At 48.7% G+C, this 23,414-nt stretch overlaps 1 protein-coding gene across 7 annotated transcripts in view; it reads left to right on the top strand.

The window, feature by feature from the left end:
* SLC25A42 (solute carrier family 25 member 42) overlaps window positions 1–23,414 on the top strand; it is a 169,254-nt gene that overhangs the window by 112,123 nt on the left and 33,717 nt on the right. The gene's annotated exons all lie outside the window — the stretch shown is intronic.

Genomic DNA, 23,414 nt, shown 5'->3' with positions numbered 1-23,414 from the left:
GCTCCTGCCTTAATACAAAAGCCATTGCTAACAGTTTTGGTAAACAATGAAAACCCTTTTAATTGAATGCCTGAAGCAGATTGCCCCACTTTTCACTGTTCTTGTTATTTATGATGTAATTGTAGGAACTCACCTTGGCAGCATTTTCAACAAGTTTATTGGAGCAGGCTCAAGTTTGTGCTCAGATCTGCCCTTTCACAGTGTCTTTGATCTCCTATTTAAGCAGCGTCTGCACACAGACATTTCATATGCCATGAAAAACTGTCAGAATAGAACAATTTCTCAAAAGTGGCTGATATGTACAAATCAGTACCACATACTTCATTGGTTTTATGTATGTGTTTGTGTGTATATGTGTGTGTGTATATATTGTTTATTACAAAAATACATCACAAAAGAGCACAGTACGTCATGTAATTGTTTAAACACCCCACCTACCAGAACACCATAAAGGGATACATCAATGTATGAAGACTACTGTCCACTCATATGCTGTTGCTTAATTTCATGAGAACCCTACAGGACAGGACGTAATGAACTTGCTATACCTATAAAAACACATTCCACATGGATCCCAAATTGGTTGACATTAAAAGGATTTGTCCTACTCTTCCTGCCACAGTAAGTAGTTGACATGTTGGAGCTCCAAATTTAAAGGACATCCATCCTCAGAGCCAGTACTTCACATAATTTAGTGGCATGTTCCTTAGGTACTCACTTATATAAAGAGGAATGATCACATTAATATATTGGTTCTATACCAGAGTGTCACCACATTATATTAAACCACATCACGCAATAGAAGTGATACAAATATTCTTAAGTCTAAGCTTCACCACTGTTTATACTGGCCAAGTCCTACTATAATTCCTCCAAATCAAGAGAAGCCTTGATCTTTTAGCAAAATAAATCGAGTGGTGCATATAAATACTGAGACATAATTGTAGTGGTCTGGTGGTGGCAGTCTAAGTGCATGGAATGCCATTCTTGCCTTAACTTATCCCTTGCCACTGAAAATGATTCTTAAAAGGGTATGCAGCTCTCAGAAAAAAGTAGATACCCCCAGGATGTCAACATCAATTGACTTCTTAACACAAGAGCACATATTTTTGTCAAAGGTATGGATACAATCTCAAAGGGCAGAAAATTAATATTTTTGGAAAAGAAAAACCAGAACAAAAACACAGTGAGTTCTCATTGGTTTAGCTGCAGTGGTCATAAAAATGGTACAAAAGGGGGTGGTGATGGACGTGATGGCATGAGATAAAATGGCTACTGGGTCTGCACGCTCTACACCACACTAAACCCTACTCACTTGAGGAAGAATTCCCTGCATGTTGAGACTTCACCACACAGTGGTCTAAAATCTCCATGAGGGGGTGTCCAGTTCGTGACCAAGATGGGCTCCTACATTCTCTCCCACCAGGTAATGGGGTTTGATTGTTCCTTTGGGGGGGGGGGATTTTTGGCTTCACACCTATACACGCTCTAGGTACACGCAGAGTAGGGGTTGCATAGTAGGAGTATGCTTGATTACAGCCTTGTTTACATGCCTGCACATATACATAGTTTTAGCAGAACTAGTAGAACTATATCTCTATTTACTCTTTTGGTGTTTGTAATCCCTTTAATCTGCTTTTGTCTACCAATTATTGCAGAATATGTTTTCTATTGAGGTTATCAGATGCAAAAAAATTGCAAAAAAATGGACACTTGTAACAGATCTAAACCATTGGATAGATTGGTTATGGTATTCTCAAAAAACACAATGTTTTTGTTGGTATTGCGGTATATATCTTTCATCCGCCCCTACATTGTTGTTGTGGCAGTTATCATTGAATACCATAAAAGTGCAAGGTGCCTGCCTCATCCAGAGGCTCCTCTGGTCTAGATTCGCAGTGTCCAGAGATCAAAAGGTGAGGTGAAAAATGAAGAAGTGGTAACCCCAAGAAAAAAAAAAAAAATTATTTGAAAATTAGGTCAACACCCAAACATTTTTTATTAATGGTGTGGATCTAAAAGGTAAAATAATAGGTACTTGTACTAGATCAAGTAACTGGATCTAGAAGTATAGTGTTAAAAATGGTGTCGACATGTTTCAGCCCCCTATGGCTCAACGGAGTCTGCAGGGCTTTCGTCAGGACTAAACAAACATACAAACATTAAATAGTTACTCACACCATTTGTGTAGTTACTACGATGGCTTACTGGTTAACTAGTCAGTGGCCAATCATGCTCTTTCAACCTGCAAAAGAGGGACACAAAACAGAAGAATACAGTACATATATTGACATATTTTTGTATGTACGAAGGCACCAGAGTACGTATTGGTTTCTACTGAGCTATTAAGAAATTACAGAAAATTTTCTGATGTGGAGTTTGGAACAAATAAGGCAAAGAACTGAAAGGCTGAATTGAGCGACTATGCTGGTAAACGGGTCCTGCATTAGCATGGCTGGACCATTAAAACACTGCCAGCATAATTGTGACATTACAAGTAAAATGAGGGGGCAAGTGGCAAGGTGTCAATAATGTAAAAAAAATAAGGTTGCTTTGCATAGAACACACCGCTATCAAGGTTTACAGTCATTTGAGAAGTGCGGTGCGCATATAAACTCCAGTGTATGAGACAGAAAGCGATGAGATGTTTCAGGTAATAACATTAGTGCAATTGCAAACTCATCGCCAATATGTTAGTATTCATGGCGTCTGTGTGCTCTAGTTGTATGAAATCAAACGCTGTTACACAAAAGTAGCGCGGAGCATATATTGAAGAACTACGGGGCATATCGAAACACAAATGCAACTGAAGTATGTTTTTCAAAAGTACCCGGAGTGCGAGCGCTCTTACCTAATGTTAAGTAACAAGAGGCTCCGTCAGGGGATACCAGCTATTTTATAGCCACAGAGCTGGGAGAAAAGAAGAAAATGAATCAATAAGCAGTCACCTTACCGCTAGTTTGCAGAGGGAGAAAACACACGTCCGCCGCCATTACCCGCGTGGGAGGAGACTTCCACCACTTGTGCTGACTCTGCCCCTGGACTCCGGGCAGACGTCAAGGCACGTATTTAAAGCGAGACACGTGATTGTTCTAATTTGAATGGAAAACTTTATCCTCTAGGATTGGGCTAAGTTGGAATAAGGTAAAAAATGAACCTTGGATATATGAATATATGGATATGTGTAACATAACACAGAGTGCCGCAGTAGTTTGGTCCAGTGTATTTCAGGATAAAAAGGAATCATGGGGTGCACTGCTCTAGTCGATGATTTTTTCATTCATTAAGTGCGGATATAGTGGCTCACATGACAGAGTTTGCTCTAAAAAGTTGTTAATGTGTGGCGAACTGATGCCAGGGTATATTATCATTAAGTCCCCAGATATGGGTTCTAAGACGATTTACCCATCTCTGCTCTTTTTCGTACAGCTTTTTCTCGGCATTGCGTGTTTTGTCTGTGAGCATTTCAATGACAGTCCAGCGTATTTCATCACATGTGTGTCCTGCCTCCAAATAATGGGCACAGAGTTTGGTAGTAGTTTTTTTGAGCCTGATATTGCTCCTATGTTCGCCTATGCGAGTTTTTATTTTCGGCAGGTCATCCCAATGTAGGTTTTATTACAGGGGCAGTTGGCCATATAAATTACATAGGTGGGATTACAGTTTGTATGCTGTCTCTGGGTCCATGTGAGATTCTCTGAAAGTTGTAACTGTTTTGAAGGAGTTGTGTACTTGCAAGCTATACAGTTTCCACAGGGGTAGTGGCCTGTGACTGGGGCCATCGTAATGTCTCTAGGTAATTCCATTTGTTGTATTTTCCTAGGTCGAGTGTGTACCAAAGTATCACGTAGGTTTTTAGTTCTCCTATTGGCGAACCAGGGTTTTGGCCATTCAAATTTACCGGTCGTCAGGATTATCCAGTTTTTGTTAACCAATTTTTGCATTTCATAGGTGGCTGAACAGAAAGTTGTTACACATGTGACTAGATCTGCTGGGGGTTTTTTGGGATGAACCTGTAGGAGACACACTCTCGGTTGGTTGTTGGCGCGTTTCATACATCTGCGGATTGTTGCCTGAGTATAGTCACGTGCTTTCAATTTTTCGCAGAGTACCAATGCTTGCTCTTTGTAATCCTCATTTTTGGTACAGTTTCGTTTGATTCTAAGAAATTGACTGTATGGAAGATTGTCTCTTAGTGGTTTGGGATGGAAACTTTTATAAGAAAGTAAACTGTTTTTCGCAGTGGGTTTTGTGTAAGTCTTACTTTGTAGGCTGTTATTTTCAACAAAAATGGTTAAATCCAAAAATTCAATTGTGGAGTCATTTGCTGTATATGTGAATTTTAACCAGGGGTCACACTCATTCAGCCAATTTATGAAAAGTTCGAGGTCGTTTTTGATGTCCCATATGAGGAGAATATCGTCTATGTATCTCTTCCAGTATAATATACTGGAAGAGTACGGGTTGGAATCGTTGAGTACATGTAGGTCTTCAAACTGACTCACATACAGTCCAGCCACCGAAGGGGCAAAGGCACTGCCCATGGAAGTACCATGATTTTGTAAATATAGTACTCCTTCATATTCCAAAAAATTCTCTTTAAGCGCTAGTTGACAGCATTGTAAGATGAAGTGTCTTGGGGTATGGAAACTCCAATTTTCATGGAATAGGACATCTTCAAGCATCTGGAGAGTGTCGTCTTGTGGGAGGCTCGTATACAACGATTCCACATCAAGTCCCACCAAGAGCATGGAGCTCTGATCAAAGTGAATGTCACTGATCTGTAACAGCAGGTCTCTTGTATCTTTCAAATAGGTGGGTTTTTTTTGGACTAAGGGCTTCAGATATTCATCCGCAAATTTTGACAGAGGTTCAAGGAGTGATCCGATACCAGCAACTATAGGTCGTCCAGGCGGTGGGACTTTGTTTTTATGTATTTTTGGGAGTGAATAAAAATATGGTATCCTTGGTTCTTTTGCCATAAGGTAATCTGCCTCTTTGTTTGTTATCCATCCATTTGTTTAGACTAGAAGAAAATAAGGACATAGTAATCAAACCTGCGGACAAGGGGGGAGGGCTAGTCATCTTAAGTAAAGAAGGGTATAATCAACAATGTTTAACCCTTCTCTCAGATACTAAGTTTTACAGAAAGATCATTGAAGACCCTACTGAGAGACTCCAAAATACCATTTCAATGATGGTTTACGAGGCAGAACCAAATGGATGGATAACAAACAAAGAGGCAGGTTACCTTATGGCAAAAGAACCAAGGATACCATATTTTTAATGAATGAAAAAATCATCGACTAGAGCAGTGCACCCCATGATTCCTTTTTATCCTGAAATACACTGGACCAAACTACTGCGGCACTCTGTGTTATGTTACACATATCCATATATTCATATATCCAAGGTTCATTTTTTACCTTATTCCAACTTAGCCCAATCCTAGAGGATAAAGTTTTCCATTCAAATTAGAACAATCACGTGTCTTGCTTTAAATACGTGCCTTGACGTCTGCCCGGAGTCCAGGGGCAGAGTCAGCACAAGTGGTGGAAGTCTCCTCCCACGTGGGTAATGGCGGCGGACGTGTGTTTTCTCCCTCTGCAAACTAGCGGTAAGGTGACTGCTTATTGATTCATTTTCTTCTTTTCTCCCAGCTCTGTGGCTATAAAATAGCTGGTATCCCCTGACGGAGCCTCTTGTTACTTAACATTAGGTAAGAGCGCTCGCACTCCGGGTACTTTTGAAAAACATACTTCAGTTGCATTTGTGTTTCGATATGCCCCGTAGTTCTTCAATATATGCTCCGCGCTACTTTTGTGTAACAGCGTTTGATTTCATACAACTAGAGCACACAGACGCCATGAATACTAACATATTGGCGAAGAGTTTGCAATTGCACTAATGTCATTACCTGAAACATCTCATAGCTTTCTGTCTCATACACTGGAGTTCATATGCGCACCGCACTTCTCAAATGACTGTAAACCTTGATAGCGGTGTATTCTATGCAAAGCAACCTTATTTTTTTGACATTATTGACACCTTGCCACTTGCCCCCTCATTTTACTTGCAATGTCACAATTATGCTGGCAGTGTTTTAATGGTCCAGCCATGCTAATGCAGGACCCGTTTACCAGCATAGTCGCTCAATTCAGCCTTTCAGTTCTTTGCCTTATTTGTTCCAAACTCCACATCAGAAAATTTTCTGTAATTTCTTAATAGCTCAGTATAGACCAATACGTACTCTGGTGCCTTCGTACATACAAAAATATGTCAATATATGTACTGTATTCTTCTGTTTTGTGTCCCTCTTTTGCAGGTTGAAAGAGCATGATTGGCCACTGACTAGTTAACCAGTAAGCCATCGTAGTAACTACACAAATGGTGTGAGTAACTATTTAATGTTTGTATGTTTGTTTAGTCCTGACGAAAGCCCTGCAGACTCCGTTGAGCCATAGGGGGCTGAAACATGTCGACACCATTTTTAACACTATACTTCTAGATCCAGTTACTTGATCTAGTACAAGTACCTATTATTTTACCTTTTAGATCCACACCATTAATAAAAAAAATTTGGGTGTTGACCTAATTTTTAAATTACATTTTTTTTCTTTTTTTTTCTTGGGGTTACCACTTCTTCATTTTTCACCTCACCTTTTGATCTCTGGACACTGCGAATCTAGACCAGAGGAGCCTCTGGATGAGGCAGGCACCTTGCACTTTTATGGTATTCAATGATAACTGCCACAACAACAATGTAGGGGCGGATGAAAGATATATACCGCAATACCAACAAAAACATTGTGTTTTTTGAGAATACCATAACCAATCTATCCAATGGTTTAGATCTGTTACAAGTGTCCATTTTTTTGCAATTTTTTTGCATCTGATAATCTCAATACTTATCCAGGGGAAGCAAATGGACACCCATTCCTCCTCCCTATCCTATTGATTACTTAATAGCATATGTTTTCTATACAAGAATAACATTAGTTCAATAACATATTGAAAACGTCCCATTATGTATTCTATGTATATTTCTCCGAGCACAACAGAGCACGAGTGACTGAGCGAAAGGTTCTGATCTGTTACTCTGATACCTGAGGGGTCAGGGTGTCCTGTTCAGTGGTTGCCAGAAACCATTTGCTTCCTGGTAAGGTTAGGGGGGCTTATGGTAGCACTGTGAGCTACTGGTCTCTAGGTCAACATATCCTACGGGAGTGCCCGAAACCAGTCTAGGCACCTCGCCCAAAGTATGTTGTCCAACTCGCCCCTGCCCGTGACAGAAGAGCACCCAGCGGAGCTTCTGAGAGAGGTATGGCTGCAGGATTATGCAGGGAGACTGCTCTGGAGTAGGTAGGGGAGGAGCTCCCCAAAGCTCGCCATGAAACCCGAGAGGGGGCCCCGCAGCTCTACAAATGCTGAGTTCAGAAAAATGCTCAAGACTTTTTTTTTCGGCCGTGCCTGATTCATTTTTAATTTTTCTCTAAATTCATAGCCTCCTTTCACAGCCCTGCTAAAGCGCAGAGATACCCCTTCAGGGGTCTATTCTAGCGCTATACAAACAAATACAAATACATGCTATCTTTGTATGTATTTCCTGTACTTGATGTAATTATGTAACCTGTAACTCGCTGATCCTCATGTAAAGCACTCTGATACCTCCGGGTCTAGCCAGCGCTGTACAAAACGTTGCAAATAAATAAAATAAAACGCGCATGTCCTACGGATTAGTGGGAACTATACGACATGGCACCGCCAACGTTGGTTGGGTTCTTATTTAACGCTCTATCTGATTAGTTCAAGTAGTTCAGTTGTGCTTTTCTCAGAGAACCCTACTCGCCTTCAAACTGGAGATGTCCATGGTGGGAATGGAAATCCGCCTCAGCTGAGTAGGTATAACCTATATAATGGGTGTAGGTTATTCAAGTTTGTAGGAAAAGGATTTTTCCCACATTGTGTAAACCCTGTCTCCATAAATTCATTTACAAAATATCTTCTCACTTCACACTTTGTCTGTAAATGGGAAAGCAGATGAAGAACATGTTGTTAATCTAAATATTACAGAAAAGTACAGACATGCAGTTACAATGAAATTACTACAATATGGTCTGCTGGCAACGGGTGGAGACGTTACCTTCGTGGTTGAGGCACACAAAGCATTCAGAACAGTGGTCTTTTATTCTTGGGTTACATTCCCAGCTGCAGATGCTTGCACAAAATTGTTTCACACTTACATTGAAGTCGAAACACCGGATGTATACATTCCATATGTCAGCATAGAAATTCCATTAATTTATCAAGAACACATTATCAGAAAGAGACTGTTTGTTATAGATTCCTAACCTTAGAATTTCCCCCAGACATCAGACTGGATCTGGAAAAAAAATCGTAGCAGTACACCTGCACGTCGGTAGGTGGCATCGTGCTCGCCGGAATTACGTCACAGTGCCTATTTAGATGCCGCCCATGCATGCTGATGTCAGTTCTTTCTTTTTCTGCGCCAGCCTAGCACAGATCCGGAGAGAGCTACCCCTTTAGTCACTTTTGACACAGCGTTTTTGCATTTTGTCAACTTCTTTTTTGAGTCTTCGACTCCTGGTGCGCAAGCGATGTACCATCATCGGACCGGCTTCACGCCTTGCGAGGCCTGTCACAAACTGTGTTCCTCTGGTGCCTGGAGTGCGTCCACAATCCAAAGTCGTGCTCTGACTGCTGGACAATGAATCCCAAGTCTTTGCGGGAGCGGTCCCGAAGGCTGTTGAAGACCCGGCAGTTGGCTCCGCGTCGTTCCCGGTCTTGCTCGAGAGGAAGGTCTCAAGACTGATCGTGGAGCCCCCACACCTCGTTACACTCAGTCCTCCAAGTCTTCGGATAAGTTGAAGCACAAGAAGAAGGCGATGAAGCACCAGCGTTCTTCGCCTTCTCCCTGTCGGTCAGATGACACGACGCGGGACCTGGAGGGTTGTCGCTTTATGACTCAGTCTTCGGTGCCTACTTCTGGGACGACACTCCGCCTCCCTCCCTCTCCTCTCCCCTGCCCAGCTTCGTGCATTTTATGAAGCCCTCCATTCCATCTTTGGGCAGCCCGACTCTGCCGACGTGCCTTTGGGCCCCGTGTAGCCGTGGGGGTGTGGGGGGGGGGGTGGGGGTGGTTGGGGGGGGTGCTGGGCTTTGATGCTGGCAGTCCGGTGCTGGTGGCCCCCGAGGATCCAGGCCTTGATCCAGACCAACGCCAGTCGACCTTACGCGACCTTCCCTGGTGCCAATCCCGACAGCGACCCTGGCGTCGATCCTGCCCCAGACCGACACAGTCCCCAGCCTTACTCCTATGATGGTACCGGAGGTGGATCGATTTCAGCTGATGTCGAATCCGACGCCAAAGTGTACTTTTGTTCCCTTTTTCATCCCCGGTGTTCCCTATAGCCCAGAAGGTGGTGATGAGGATTGGGAGGGGTCACTTGACCGTTTAACAGATCACCTTGATGAGCCGAACTGGAGAGAGGATCTGGGTGACGCTAGTGGTCTGGACACTTCACCAGACCTTGGTATGCTTTCTCCCCCTACCGTGGCTACGGAGGAGGGAGCGTCTTAAGCTGTGGTGGTGCGAAGGGCAGCAAAAGGCATCTGAAGCCCTGGGCCTGGGGCTCCCTTCCGTGGCGGTCAGGACTAACCTCTTGACAGAGGTGCTTCAACCTGCGGCAACCTCCTGCACCTCTTTTGCCATTCAGCAAAGCCCTCAATGACGTCCTTCTGGGCACCTGGTCCAAGCCCAGCACAAGGGCTCCTGTGAAACGGACGATTGCCTGCTGCCACTACCCGGCTCTAGGCGACCCAGTTTTCCTCACCCAACACCCTTCCTCCGAGAGCTTGGTGGTTCAAGCCTCTTCTTTTAATGGCTCATTCCCTTCTGCTCCCCTAGACAGGGAATCCAAGGAGCTGTATCCTCCAGCTTGTCACTGCGGTCCGTAAATACTGCATGCCTCTTGGGCCCATACTCCCATACCACCTGGGATATGTTATATTCCATGCTCCATGTTATGATATGTATTTCTCAGCTACATCCTATGTTGCGCAATCTTACAGCTGTCACTGTGTTTATGATGTCACTGCACTTGGTCAATTGTGGAATGTTATGTTTCAATGCTGGCCGTCAACTGACTTGGAGGTGGATGTGACCAGCAGATGGTGAGCTGTGTAGTTTTCTCTACAAATAAACTTCTGCTGAGACTTCACCCTGCTTCCTGAGGTTACTACAAAAATTGGCGACGAGGCTTGTTGTGTCCTCTTCATTAATATGACGATATCCAGGAAACAGTTAAAGTATTTATTTGACTCGTAGTTCAGTAGATAAAAGTGCATGCAGCTGATCATACATGTAACTGTAAATTGAATCATGACATTCTCTTCCAGGGGATCCTCATCAATAGTCATAAGCACTGAATATTCCCACCCATGTGCGGGACCCCGGAAACAATATAAAAATATATATTTAAAAAACACATATCTCGCTCCACATATATGTATATACATATATTATTTTTCTCACACCAATGCAGCTCCATAGCTGAGGCTAAAACAATGTAAACACATATACATGCACTGCAATTAGCAAGGAAGCAAAAGAAAAAACACATCAGGTCAAATAACCTTTGAACTTTGTGTTTTAATGAGTAGACCACTCATAAATCCTGAAAATTGCTTGTAAATAGACATTGTTAGCCCTGAGGCTGCATTGTAAAACAATAGCATAGAAAATGAAACCATTTTCAACAAAAACTGGCACCGTGCCTTTAAGGCAGCCATGACCCCAGGCTTCCCATCATGCCTCAGGGGTGACAGTTAGGTCAGTTGTTCTTTCCGGCTCCTTCAGTCAGGACCCTGGTGAAACAGCTCCCTTTCTTTTTGGCTTTTTGTCAAAAAATATTCTTGTTATCTACAATTTTTTGCTTTCACTCGACGTCTTTTTGACTTAGAGTGTTACTGCTACCTTTTTTAGGCTTAAAAAAGGTGATTTTTCTGTCAGAGATGCCTTCACTCTTTGACAAGTGCTCTTCATGTGGAAGGAAGATGGCCAAGACCGACACTCATTCAGTGTGTATCCTGTGCCTACCAGACTCTCATTCCTCGAAAACCTGTGAACACTGCCAGGTTTTATCATCCAGAATTCTTAAAGAACGTGAGAGAATTCGTGTTTATGGGCTTTCTGAGAGAGGAAGATCTCCCAAGAAGCAGAAAAGTCGGAAGGCGCGGTCGACGTCGAAAGAAGCCCCAACTGGTTCACATTCGGCGTCGAGATCGGTGTTGGAGAAGCAGTCGACGGCGACGAAGAAGATGTCTTCAGCGTCAACATCCAAGGTACCTCCGCTACAGACAGCGTCGAGGGATAGGTCACCGTCGAAGCGGAAGAGTTCGACGGCGAGCCACCTGACGTCGAAGCAGCATCGTCATGCTGCGACGTCGAGGCTTTCTCCGTCGACGCCTGGCCACCGGCGTTCGGCGTCGAGTCATCCTCTGTCGACGACTAGTCATGGTCGTTCGGCGTCGAGCGAGCCTTCGTCGACACATAGTCGATCGACGTCGAAGCAGCCCACGTCGGCGCCCGATCAATGGCGTTCGACGTCGAGGCAGCCTCCGTCGCATTCAGACAAGCGGCATTCGGCCTCGAGGCACACCCAGTCGCCGACAGAGCAGCCTCAGTCGTCGTCGAGTGGACAGCCTTCAACGGCGAGATGCTCTATGCCGAAGGACAGTCTTCACCACCCGAGGTCGGCGTCGAGGAAACCACGGTCGACGTCGAGAGAGCGTCTATCTGCTCGGCGTCGATACAGCCACCGTCTATAGATCAGCGGAGATCCAGGGAACGGAGCGTTTCGCAGCCAGTGAACATTGCTCCTGCAAGATCACAGGAGAGGTCGCCTTTGAAGCAGGTGCTTCAGGAGAAGGAGGGTGAACCATTGGACCAGTCTCAAGTCCTAAGGCCTCACTTGGGTTCTCCAGGATCAGCATCGGCTGCGGAGGTGGGACAATCTCCAGTACATGAGCCTCCTGCCAAGAGAAGGAGGGTCGCAGAAGAGAGATCTCGGTCGAGGTCTTCCTCTAGATCTCTAGAGAGCCTATCCTCGTCCTCCTCATCATCTCGCAGTGGCGGACCCTCGGATGGGCGAAACAGCGATTCGCATAGGGAGAGATCCAAGTCCCCTGCAGGATCGCAACAGGATCAAGTGGATCAGCCTCCACGGTCACGTTCACCAGTGAAGGATCCCACTCACAAATCTCCTCCTGTTCGTCTTTCCCCAAGGTGGTATAGACCCCTTCACCACTGGGCCAAGGACAAGGAGACGGCAGATCGGCTGAAGGCGTATCGAGACCAGGCTCCTCCCCGCAAGGAATGGTCTCGTTCTAGGCATTCAAGTAAGAGAAGATCTCATCACAGAGATAGATCTCCTTCTAGAACGCGTTCAAGTAGAAGATCTAGGTCCAGGAGGACCCGTAGCTCTTCAAGTTCTTCGAGGACCCGATCTCACAGGGATTACTCTCCGACCTTGACGAACAGTCCACGCTCGAGGATATCTCCAACTGAGGATATCTTCTCGTTCCAGGACATCTTGGGCAGGGGAGCCCTGAAGCTAGGAGTGCCTATGACTGCTCCGCAGATCAAGACGACGGTCATATTTGAAACCCTACAGCACAGAACGACACCCAAACCTTTGTTGCCATTGGTCCCGGGTATAATGGACCCAGTGAATGAAGTCTTACTGACTCCGGCAACGGTGAAGTCAGTCCCAGCTAGGATTCTCAAGAAGTATCGTCCTCCTGATGAGGATCCTTTGTTCCTCAAGTCTGATCCCCCGCCTGATTCAGTAATCATTGCGGCGGCTAGAAAATCCAATGCGGTAGCTTCCTCATCCACAGTACCGCCGGATAAGGACAGCAAGGTGCAAGACTCATGGGGGAGAAGAGTTTGTAACACCTCGGCTTCTTTCCTTAAGGTCTCCAATGCGGAAGCGCTGCTCGGCAGATATGATAGATCTCTGTGGGACTCACTTCAGAGATTTTCTGATAAACTTCCTCAGGAAGATAGAAAGGACTTTGAGGAAATTCTGTTGGAGGGTGGTCAAGTCTCCAATCAGATTATAGGAGCGGCGGCAGATGGAGCAACGCTGGCTGCGCATGGTTATGCGCATGGAATCACAGCGAGGAGATCCTCATGGTTGCGTCTTACAGCATTGAAACCCGAGGCTCAAGCCAGGATTCTGAATCTTCCTTTTTCAAGCAAGTCTCTCTTTGGAGCGAGTGCTGATGAGGAGATGCAGCGGATGAAGACTGAGTTAGACACCCTCAAAGCCGTGGGGCTTGAAAAGAAAAAGGAATTCCGTAAGAAATTCCGTTCGGACAACAAGGGCTCTTCGAAGCAGAGGGTTCAAACCCCTCACTGGCAGAAGGGCCAGAACCAGCAAGGTCAACAAAAGTCGCAATACAAAGGCAAGCGCAATTCCAAAGGAAATGGGAATCAGCGACAAGGCAACAACTTCAATAAATCTCAGCAGAAGCAATGAGTCTTCACTTCCCCCAGCGCCGTTGTCCACTCCAGTGGGGGGAAGCATTGCACATCACAGGACAGAGTGGCAGACCATTACAAAAGATCAATGGGTGTTGTCTACGCTGCAGAATGGGTACTGTCTTCGTTTCCATCGGCTACCTCCACCCGTTCCTCCGATGTCAACGTCAAGCCACCAGCTACAAAGGTTAAAGAAAGAAGTAGCGACACTCCTCGAGAAATCAGCCATCGAGAGAGTGCCGGTTGGCTCAAAGGGGGAAAGGAGTATACTCAAGGTATTTTCTGGTCAGAAAAAAAGGCCAGAAGGCGGAATACAGGCCCATTCTGGACTTGAGAACGCTCAATCTACATGTACGAAAAGAAAAATTTCGCATGTTGGCGCTTCACCAGATATATCCACATCTCAGGAAGGGGGATTGGATGTGTTCGGTGGACCTTCAAGACGCATATTTTCATGTCCCGATACGACCAGATCACAGAAGATTCCTTCGACTTCGGGTGGGGACCTCTCACTACCAGTTCAAAGTCCTCCCGTTTGGGTTGAAGTCGGCCCCCAGAGTGTTCACGAAGTGTGTCGCAGTGGTAGCGGCAGCTCTACGCCGCAGGGGAGTCTTCGTATACCCATACTTAGACGATTGGCTGTTGAAAGGTCCAACTCCAGACAGCGTAAGGAATCAATTCCAGACATGCATAGAGCTTTGTCAACGTCTCGGCCTGCATGTCAACTACAAGAAGTCTGTCTCCCATCCCACTCAGAAGATTCACTTCCTAGGAGCTCTGCTAGACTCCGAGTTAGGAAAAGTGTTTCCTTCGGAGGAGAGACAGTTTTCAATAGCACTCAAGTGCCAGTAAGTGCTTCGCAACAGGACTCAGAAAGTGCGAAAGATAGCCTCCCTCTTAGGATCGATGGCTTCCTGCATATTCTTGGTACCAAACGCCAGACTTCGGATGCGTCCTCTTCAGCAGGATCTGGAGGACAAATGGGACCAGCAATCAGATCGCTGGGACGATCAGATCACTTTGTCGGAGGTAGCACGGTCCTCCATTCAGTGGTGGATGAAGAAGCAGAATATGCAAGTGGGAGTTCTCTTCCATCAACCTCCTCCTACACAAACGATCATCACAGACGCGTCATTACAAGGCTGGGGGGCGCATATGGGCCCTCTTCAAGTGCAGGGTCTGTGGTCTTCCAAAGAAAGCAACTACCACATCAACTTGCTGGAGTTGAGAGCAGTCCACCTGGTTCTCAAAGCGTTCCTTCCCTCGCTTCAGGAAGAGGTGGTTCTAGTACAAACGGACAACACCACCACTATGTACTATTTAAACAAGCAGGGAGGGACACGCTCAAGGACCCTGTCACTAGAAGCTCAGGGCATCTGGCATTGGCTTCTGGCTCGCAAGTTGTCTGTTCAAGCAGTCCACCTCCCAGGAGAGCAGAACGTGAGGGCGGACGCACTAAGTCGGCACTTCGAAGACAGAGAAGACTGGGTGCTCAACGACGAAGTGCTAGACGAGGTTTTCCAGTCTTGGGGTCGTCCTTCCATAGATCTCTTCGCGGACGATGTAAACAGCAAATGCCCAAGCTTCGCCTCAAGGTTTTACCGACCAGGAACGAGAGGGAATGCTCTTTTGATCGACTGGTCAGGGGAATTTGTGTATGCCTTTCCACCCCTTCCTCTGATCCTGAAGGTGGTGAGCAAGCTGAACCACTCGTGCACAACAATGATCCTGATTGCCCCCGACTGGCCGAGGCAATGGTGGTACACGGACCTACTTCACCTGTCAGTGTCTCCTCACAAGAGGCTTCCATGCAGGCCGGACCTATTATCGAAGATGAACGGGAGGATTCACCATCCCAACCTTCCGTCACTGAACTTGGCAGCATGGCTCCTGAGGTCATTCAGTACGGCCATCTAGGACTGCCGCAAGATTGCATGTCCATTCTGAGAGAAGCACGACGTCCTTCCACGAGACATTCTTACGCATGCAAGTGGAAGAGGTTCTATATGTGGTGCGTGCAGAATGGTCACAATCCGGTGAAGAGTCAGGAAGAAGCAGTTCTTCCATACTTGTTGTACCTGGCTAAAGCAGGTTTGAAGTTTAACTCCATTAAGGTGCATCTAGCCGCTATAACTGCTTATAGGCGATCACCTTCACAAACCTCTTTTTTCCAGTTGCCAGCAGTAAAAGATTTCCTGCAAGGTCTGAAAAAGGTGTACCCTCCTGTACGGCCTCCTTCTCCTCCCTGGGAGCTGAACCTAGTACTATCAAAGTTGATGGGCCCACCCTTTGAGCCCATTCATAAAGCTACTTTACAGCATATTTCCTGGAAAGCGGCTTTTTTGGTAGCGATTACGTCAGCCCGTAGGGTGAGCGAAATTCAGGCCCTATGTACTAACGAACCGTATACAGTGTTTCATTTGAATAGAGTGGTGCTCAGGACGCACCCCTCTTTCCTGCCGAAAGTGGTGTCAGATTTTCATGTCAATCAGTCTATCTCTTTACCCACTTTCTTTCCTAATCCCTCTACTCCAGCTGAGAGGGCTTTACACTCTTTGGACCTGAAAAGGGTTTTAAAGTTCTATCTGGACAGGTCCAAGTCTATTCGACATTCTGATCAATTGTTTATTAACTACGGATCGATCAGAACTGGCCATGCAGCATCGAAACGTTCCATTTCCAGGTGGATCGTTTCGTGTATCAAACTTGCTTACCAGTTGGCGCAGAAACCTCTGGGGTTTACGCCTAAAGCGCATTCTACTAGAGGTAGAGCGGCCACGGCGGCTTACCTACATGATGTACCCATGTCTGAGATTTGTAAAGCGGCGACCTGGAGGTCTGTCCATACATTTACCAGACATTACTGTCTAGATTCTGACACGAGAGCAGATACCCAGGTGGGCCAGGCCTCCCTGAGGAATCTGTTTAACAGCTGAGTTATTCGGCTGTTCTGGCTTGGTTGGGTCATGTACTTCACATTTACCTGCAGGTGGTTGATGGGCTTGCTATTCTATTCAGTGCTTATGACTATTGATGAGGATCCCCTGGAAGAGAAGGATAAGATACTTACCTGTAATCCTAGTTCTCTTCCAGGGGTATCTTCATCAAAGTCATAAGCAACCCACCCTCCTCCCCAGGTAAATGAGATTTGGTACTATGTCACTCTTGTGGTTGAGCCCTGTCTTCAGGGTTATGCAAAGAACAACTGACCTAACTGTCACCCCTGAGGCATGATGGGAAGCCTGGGGTCATGGCTGCCTTAAAGGCACGGTGCCAGTTTTTGTTGAAAATGGTTTCATTTTCTATGCTATTGTTTTGCAATGCAGCCTGAGGGCTAACAATGTCTATTTACAAGCAATTTTCAGGATTTATGAGTGGTCTACTCATTAAAACACAATGTTCAAAGGTTATTTGACCTGATGTGTTTTTTCTTTTGCTTCCTTGCTAATTGCAGTGCATGTATATGTGTTTACATTGTTTTAGCCTCAGTTATGGAGCTGCATTGGTGTGAGAAAAATAATATATGTACATACATATATGTGGAGCGAGATATATGTGTTTTTTACATATATATTTTTATATTGTTTCCGGGGTCCCGCACATGGGCGGGAATATTCAGTGCTTATGACTATTGATGAGGATCCCCTGGAAGAGAATGTCATGATTCTATTTACAGTTACATGTATGATCAGCTGCATGCACTTTTATATACTGAACTACGAGTCAAATAAATACTTTAACTGTTTCCTGGATATCGTCATATTAATGAAGAGGACACAACAAGCCTCGTCGCCAATTTTTGTAGTAACCTCAGGAAGCAGGGTGAAGTCTCAGCAGAAGTTTATTTGTAGAGAAAAATACACAGCTCATCATCTGCTGGTCACATCCACCTCCAAGTTTTATATTGTTTCCGGGGTCCCGCACATGGGCGGGAATATTCAGTGCTTATGACTTTGATGAGGATACCCCCGGAAGAGAACTAGGGTTACAGGTAAGTAACTTATCCTTCTACAATCCCAGAACACCTTTCAACAAAGTTCTATTACAAAGTACAATTCCATTGCTCATTAAAGAAACATGCAACCACTACACATCCCCCTTCTTTATAAAACTAAACATAAACAAATAAATAAGTAAATGTAAATGTAAATGTAAATGTATTTCGATTTATATAGCGCACGAATCACCCAGGGGTCTCAAGGCGCTTGCTTAGGGAACCCGTCCTGGTATTCCCCTGTGAGATACCCCGGCAGGGTATTCACAAGGTGAAAGCCAGGCATCCCGCCGCGAGGGGCCGTAGTGGAGATTAAGCAAGCTATTGCCCAGAGTCGCAGAGTGTGACCCCGTGAGTGGAGTAGGCACCGGAGCGAGAATTGTCAAGTCCGTGGAATTTTTGAGCCCGAGACCCACCGAGGCGGGGAATCGAACCCTGGTCCACGGCTGATCTCAGCTTCCGGGTCTGCCGCCTCTAACCACTGAGCCATGCTTCTCCGCCACTGAGCCATGCTTCTCCGTATTTACAAACGCTGAACTGCTTGAGTTTGTCATTTCAGCATAGCGTATCTTATCTGCAGAAGGAATCTGGGTAATTTGATTTGTAGAAATTGCTACACCCTGCACATCCTTTCCCTTAAAATTTGAAAACAAAAACAATTAATTATTATATCTGAAAGAAACAGGTTAGTATTAGATTCCTTACCTTAGAATATCCCCAGGCGTCAGTCTGGATCCGGAAACTTTTGCGTAGCAGTACCCCTGCGCGTCGGTAGGCATCGTCTGCAGGCGTCCCCTGCGGCTCCGCGTCCGTCGTTGGCGTCGTGCGCCGTGATGACGTCGCTGGAGTATATAGACGCCGCCTCCGCGCGCTGACGTCGGTTCTTCTTTTTTCCGCGCCAGTTAGCGCAGATCCGAGAAGTGCAGTACTCCGGTCTTTTGACCAAAGTTTTTTTGTGAATCCCTGATTCTTCTTACGGTGCCGGTAGGATGCCCGGTTTTAAGAACTGTGACGACTGTGACCGCACGATGTCGGTCATGGATCATCACCGACTCTGCCTCCGGTGCCTGGGCCCCGACCACGCCGTGGACGACTGTGTCGACTGCCGGGCCCTGACGAGTAAAGCTAGGCGGGAGCGGTCCCGCAAGCTACTCGAGCTGCGGGTGTCGGCCCCGCATCGAGAGCGGTCCTGGTCCGGCCGGAGGTCGAGTGAGCGGTCGAGGGAGCGGTCGCGGAGCTGCCACGAGCGCTCTGGAAGTCGTCACCATTCCTCTGGTTCCTCAGGTAGGAAACACAAGAAGTCGGGGTGTCGTCATCGTACCCCCGACTCCCCCCCGATGCGGCCGGGGTTCGGGTGGCCCCACCCCCGCGGCTCCGCGTGAGTCGCCGGCGCGGCCTGCTCCATACCCTACGGTCCCTGGGCAAGGCGCGACGCCCGGGGAGATAGAGGAGTTCCTCATGGCCATGAGGGCACTGTCTCCTCCGACGGGGCCTACGGCGCCTTCGGGCCCTGTGCTTCCGTCCGGGGGCCCTAGCGGTTCGGGTGCTCCTGCCTCGACGCCGTCGGGTTCTCCGGCCCCGGTGCCGCCGACGGCTCCGACCCCGACGCCGCAGGGACCCTCAGGGTCGACGCCGGCTGGTCACCGGCCTCTCCGGCGCCGATTCCATCGGGGTTGCCCCCGACGCCGCGCGGCGCCGGTGCTCCGGCGCCGGCTCCGGGCGGCGCCGCCCCCATACCCTCTCTGACTCCGGACGCGGAGTCGGACCGGCGTCGCCCGACGCCGATGGGGCCTGTGGACCCCGGGGAGCCGGTCTACATTGTTGATTCCGAATATGGTGAACATGTAGATTACGGAGAGGGTTGGGAGGGGTCTGAGGACCCTCTGTCACGCGAGTGTCAGTACAATGTGGACTGGACAGGTGATTTGGGTGACGCCAGTGGTCTGGACGACTCTCCTAACCCTGGCTTTGTCTCGCCTCCTACCGTGGCTTCGGAGGAGGGGGCTGCTTATTCAGTGGTGCTGATGAGGGCTGCCAAGGCCTTACACCTTGAGCTCCCCGTCGCGGCCGTGAGGCCTAACATCCTCACTGAGGTCTTCAAACCGCAGTCATGCCCACAGGAGCCACTGCTGCCGTTCAACGAAGCCTTGTCTGATGTTCTTTTGGGAACGTGGTCCAGGCCCGCTTCAGGTTCGCCTGTTGATAGGAACGTGGCCAGACGCCACCGTCTGTGTAAGGATGACCCCAAGTTCCTGTCCACCCATCCCACCCCTGAGAATCTGGTGATCCAGGCCTCGACTTCCCAGACCGCATTCCCGTCGGCCCCGCCCGACCGGGAATCCAAGAGGTACGACCAGTATGGAAAAAAGGTCTTCTCGTCCCTGAGTTTGGGACTGCGGTCTTGCAACACCGCATGCCTCTTGGGCCGCTACTCCCACTCTCTGTGGGATACGGTCGCGGACCTGCTGCCAGAATGCCCGCAGGAGGTACGGGCAAAGCTCGGCAAGGCTATGATTGAAGGCCGAGACGCAGCAAAATACTCCATCAGGTGTGGTCTTGATACGACCGACTCGCTGGGCAGAGCGATGTCCACGACGGTGGCGATTCATCGCCACGCCTGGCTGAGGTCCGCCAACTTTTCGGCAGATGTCCAGAATGCCTTGATGGACATGCCGTTCGATGGCAGTCGCCTGTTTGGCGACAAAGCGGACCACGCGCTGGAGCGCTTCAAGGACTCCAGGGTCACGGCCAAGTCCTTGGGTCTCTCGACCCAGCGCCAGCAAACGGGTTCGTTTCGCTCCTTTCGTGGCCAAGGAAGGGGCGGTCCCACACGTGCTGCCAGCCACGCGCCGCAACACATTTCTCAACGCGGTGGCGGCCGTGGAGTCCGCCGTGGAGGCGGTCGGGGACAACGGCGAGGTCAGACCACACCTCCCCCCGCAGCATCGGCCTCCAAATCCTCCTAGTCCGTGCTTTCAGGCCCATGTGACGCCAGTGGGTGGCAGGGTTCGCCATCACCACTCCCGCTGGCGCGCAATCACATCGGACAGGTGGGTGCTGCAGCTCGTCCGAAGGGGCTACTCCCTCCCCTTCGAGACCACTCCTCCAGCCATGCCACCGCAGAACCACCGTGTGTCGGGGGACCACTTGACACTTCTGCAGGAGGAAGTTACGGCCCTCTTGGCCAAGGGGGCCGTCGAGCGCGTTCCTGGGCCAGAAGTAGGGTGTGGTTGCTATTCCCACTACTTTCTGGTACCCAAGAAGGACAAAGGGGGCCTACGTCCTATCTTGGATCTACGGAACGTCAACGGCTTCCTCCGGAAGGAGAAGTTCAAGATGTTGACTTTGGCTCAGGTCTTGGCTGCTCTAGACCCACTAGACTGGATGGTAGCGTTGGACTTGCAGGATGCGTATTTTCACATCCCCGTCCTGCCGGCCCACCGGCGTTACCTGCGGTTCACGGTAGGCCACGAGCACTTTCAGTTTATCGTGCTCCCATTCGGCCTTACCAGCGCCCCACGGGTGTTCACAAAGGTGATGGCGGTGGTCGCAGCCCATCTGCGCCGGTTGGGGGTTTCAGTCTTCCCCTACCTGGACGACTGGTTGTTGAAGGCGGGCTCGCCCCAGACAGTCGTCCACCACCTTCAGATGACGGCAGACCTCCTGCACGAGCTGGGGTTTTCCATCAATGTGCTGAAATCACACCTGTGTCCCTCTCAAAAGCTCCTTTTCATCGGCGCAGTTTCGGGTTTATCCTCCGGAACGGCGAGTCCGGGATATACAGGCTTTGATTCCCATCTTTCAGCCGTTATCCCGGGTTTCGGTCAGGTTGACGCTGCGGCTGCTGGGGCTGATGGCTTCCTGCATCCTTCTGGTGCATCACGCCCGGTGGCGGATGCGGGCTCTGCAGTGGGACCTGAAGTTTCAGTGGGCCCAGCATCAGGGCAACTTGTCCGACCATGTCTTGATCTCGGAGGGCACTGCGAGACAACTGCAGTGGTGGCTTACGGACCGCGATTGGGTCAGCGGCAGATCCCTCTCCCTTCCCCAACCGGAGCACGTGGTTGTGATGGACGCGTCCCTCCAGGGCTGGGGAGGCCACTTGGGAGAGGCGGAGATCAGAGGCATCTGGTCTCCGGAGGAGTCCCGGCTCCATATAAACCTGTTGGAGCTGCGGGCGATCCGTCTAGCACTGAAGGCATTCCTCCCCTTTGTCAACGGGAGTGTAGTGCAGGTGTTCACAGACAACACCACCGCCATGTGGTACTGCAACAAGCAGGGCGGAGTGGGGTCGTGGACCCTTTGCCAGGAGGCTCTGCGTCTCTGGCAATGGCTGGAACGTCAGAGCGTGACTCTGACGGTTCAACACCTGGCAGGTTCTCTGAACGAGAGGGCGGACAAACTCAGCCGTCGGTGCTCGGTGGATCACGAATGGCGTCTGAACTCGGACGTGGCGAAAGGCCTCTTTCTGCAATGGGGAGAGCCTTGGTTAGATCTATTCGCCACAGAAGAGAACGCGCAATGTCATCAGTTCTGCGCGTTGGAGTTTCCAAGACGGCACTCGCACGGCGACGCCTTTCGGCGCGCGTGGAGTTGCGGTCTATTGTACGCCTTTCCGCCTATACCACTTCTGCCCAGAGTGCTGAAGAAGATCAGGCGCGACCGGGCCCAAGTTATCCTTGTGGCTCCGGACTGGGCTCGAAGGTACTGGTATCCCGAGCTACTCAGCATGTCAGTCGGTCCCTCGATCCGCCTGCCCCTTCTGGAGGACCTTCTGTCACAGCAGCAGGGGACGGTCCTCCACCCGAACCTGTCCAGTCTCCACCTCCATGCGTGGAGATTGAGCGGCGACAGTTGAGGCCATTTGACTTGCCTCCTGAAGTTTGTGATGTGATTCTGGCAGCCAGGCGTCCCTCCACAAAGTCGGTATACGCCTGCCGGTGGAACGGATTTTTGGCATGGTGCACAGCAAAGGCTGTGGACCCTCTTTCTGCCCCTCTCTCCGAGGTTCTCCTCTTTCTTCTCTCTCTTGCCCAGCAGGGCTCTGCTCTGGGCACTATCAAGGGCTACCTTTCTGCCCTTTCGGCCTTTCTAAGGCTGCCTGATCAGCAACCTTCTTTGTTCAAGTCCCCTATTGTAACGAGATTCTTGAAAGGCATCACGCACATGTATCCACCTGTTCCGTTTGTGATGCCTCAGTGGGACTTGAACCTGGTTCTGACCTTCTTGATGTGTGCTCCCTTTGAGCCACTTCATTCCTGTCCTCTCCGTCTCCTGACTTTAAAGACGGCCTTCCTGGTTGCCATCACCTCTGCCAGGAGAGTGAGTGAGCTCCAGGCTCTTTCTGTCAAACCTCCTTTCATGTCCATTCATCCAGACAAGGTGGTTCTGAGAACTAGACCTTCTTTCCTGCCCAAAGTAGTCTCTGCTTTTCACATCGGGCAGTCCATCACCTTACCCTCCTTCTTCCCGCCTCCGCATCCTTCAAAGGATGAAGAGCGGCTCCATCGTCTGGACCCAAAACGTGCGCTTTCATTTTATATGGATCGCACTCGCCAGTTCCGGGTGAATGACCAACTGTTTGTTGGCTACGTGGGTGCGAAGAAGGGACGGGCGGTGCATAAACGGACCATCTCTCGGTGGGTCGTCCTGTGCATCAAAGCGTGCTACTCTTTGGCTCGGAAGGAGCCTCCTGTTGGGCTGAGGGCCCATTCCACTCGGGCCACGGCGGCTACTACTGCCCTGGGCCGAGGAGTCCCCTTGCAGGACATTTGTCAGGCAGCTACGTGGGCCTCGCTGCACACGTTTGCAAGGCACTACTGCCTGGACAGTCAAGTCCGGAGGGATGGCTTC

The sequence above is a fragment of the Lissotriton helveticus genome, chromosome 12, assembly GCF_964261635.1.
Source record: "Lissotriton helveticus chromosome 12, aLisHel1.1, whole genome shotgun sequence".
In the NCBI taxonomy this organism is placed as follows: domain Eukaryota; kingdom Metazoa; phylum Chordata; class Amphibia; order Caudata; family Salamandridae; genus Lissotriton; species Lissotriton helveticus.
Note: the sequence above shows the minus strand (reverse complement) of the source record. Positions and strands in the feature narration are given on the sequence as shown.